Below are 2,500 nucleotides of genomic sequence, written 5' to 3'. Positions count from 1 at the left end.
GCGCAGATTTTTCGACGAACATGGGCTGGACGCTGGACTGGCCGGGCCATGCAGGAAAATTCATCGAGGGGACACGCTGAAGAAACAGCGCTGGTTTAGACACGGTGGGCGCAGTGTTGGAATCGGCAGCGCCGATGAAACCGGCAAAGTCGGCAGAATTGGCAGCGGGTGCTGGCGATGGGTCTGGACGGGCTGGATAGTCCAAGGCTCGACGAGAAAGACCGCAGGTTGAGACACTGGGGCAGTGGCAGCCCGCGGGACAGCGTCGGCAGATTCGGCAGCGCAGATTTGTGCGGCTGCAGGTTCGTCGGGGAAAATCGGCAGCGCAGATTTTTCGACGAACATGGGCTGGACGATGGACTGTCCAGGCCAGGCAGGAAAATTTGTCGAGGGGACACGCTGACGAAACAGCGCTGGTTCAGGCACGACGGGCAGTGTTGGAATCGGCAGCGCCGACGAAATCGGCAAAGTCGGCAGAATCGGCAGCGCAGATTTTTCGACGAACATGGGCTGGACGCTGGACTGGCCGGGCCATGCAGGAAAATTCATCGAGGGGACACGCTGACGAAACAGCGCTGGTTCAGGCACGGCGGGCAGTGGTGGAATCGGCAGCGCCGACGAAATCGGCAAAGTCGGCAGAATCGGCAGCGAGTGCTGGCGATGGGTCTGGACGGGCTGGATAGTCCAAGGCTCGACGAGAAAGACTGCTGGTTTAGACACTGGGGCAGTGGCAGCCCGCGGGACAGTGTCGGCAGATTCGGCAGCGCAGATTTGTGCGGCTGCAGGTTCGTCGGGGAAAATCGGCAGCGCAGATTTTGCGACGAACATGGGCTGGGCGATGGACTGTCCAGGCCAGGCAGGAAAATTTGTCGAGGGGACACGCTGACGAAACAGCGCTGGTTCAGGCACGGCGGGCAGTGTTGGAATCGGCAGCGCCGACGAAATCGGCAAAGTCGGCAGAATCGGCAGCGCAGATTTTTCGACGAACACGGGCTGGACGGTGGACTGTCCAGGCCAGGCAGGAAAATTCGTCGAGGGGACACGCTGACGAAACAGCGCTGGTTCAGACACGGTGGGCGCAGTGTTGGAATCGGCAGCGCCGAGAAAATCGGCAAAGTCGGCAGAATCGGCAGCAGGTGCTGGCGATGAGTCAGGACGGACTGGATAGTCCAAGGCTCGATGAGAAAGACCGCTGGTTTAGACACTGGGGCAGTGGCAGCCCGCGGGGCAGTGTCGGCAGATTCGGCAGCAGTGTCTGCCGATTCGGCAGCGTTGGCTTGTTGGCGCGGGGGGCCGATGCGAGTGGGGACTTGGGCAGCGGGCAGTGAAAGCAAGAGTTTCCCCGATGCTGCCGGGAAAAACGCTCCCCGGGATGGCCGGGTGAGATGACCCGGCGGCCCGCGACGGGTCATTCAATTCCATGCCCCGTCAACATAACTCCCGATGTACTGTTTGCTTTTTCGGAAGAAGAGATCCATCCCCCCATCCTCGGCCAGCCAAAAACGCTCCAATTAATGGCCGGGTGAGATGACCCGGCGGCCCGCGACGCGTCATTCAAATCACTGCCCTATCGGCTACAACTGCTGATGGGTGGGATTAGAGGCCTGCCATGGTGGTGAGGGGCGGCGAGGACCGTGAAAGCTAGAGTTTTTCAGAGGCTGCCGGGAAAAAGGCCCCTCGGGTGGCGGGGTGCGAGGACCAGGCGCGTCATTCAATTCTCTTCCCTATCAACTTGGCTCCCGTTGGCGGGATTGGAGGCCTACTGTTTGTTACAGGGCTAAAATCGTCAGGGGAAGAGCTGACGAAACAATGCTGGTTTGGATGCAGGGGGTAGTGTTGGAATCGGCAGCGCGGACAAAATCGGCAAAGTCGACAAAAAAGACTGTTGGCCTGGACATCGGGGCAGCGGCAGCCATGCCGACAGGGGGGGAAATCGGCAGCGCAGATTTGTGCAGCTGCAGGTTCGTCGGGGAAATCGGCAGCGCAGATTTTTCGATGAACATGGGCTGGAAGATGGACTGTCCAGGCCAGGCAGGGAAATTCGTCAAGGGGACACGCTGACGAAACAGCGCTGGTTTAGACACGGTGGGTGCAGTGTTGGAATCGGCAGCGCCGACGAAATCGGCAAAGTCGGCAGAATCGGCAGCGGGTGCTGGCGATGAGTCTGGACGATTTATAGTCCAGGGCTTGATGGAAAAGACTGTTGGTCCAGACAATGGGGCAGTGGCAGCGCGGATTTGTGCAGCTGCAGGTTCGTCGGGGAAAATCGGCAGCGCAGATTTTTCGACGAACAGGGGCTGGGCGCTGGACTGGCCGGGCCAGGCAGGAAAATTCGTCAGGGGGCCACGCTGACGAAAACAGGGGCTGCGGAGTGGAAAATCGGCAGCGCAGATTTTTCGACGAACAGGGGCTGGACCGGCCGGGCCAGGCAGGAAAATTCGTCAGGGGGGCACGCTGACGAAAACAGGGGCTGCCGCGTGGAGTGGCAGCCTGCACGCAG

The sequence above is a fragment of the Populus nigra genome, chromosome 2 (assembly GCF_951802175.1).
Source record: "Populus nigra chromosome 2, ddPopNigr1.1, whole genome shotgun sequence".
Lineage (NCBI taxonomy): Eukaryota > Viridiplantae > Streptophyta > Magnoliopsida > Malpighiales > Salicaceae > Populus > Populus nigra.
This window is presented reverse-complemented; position numbering follows the sequence as displayed.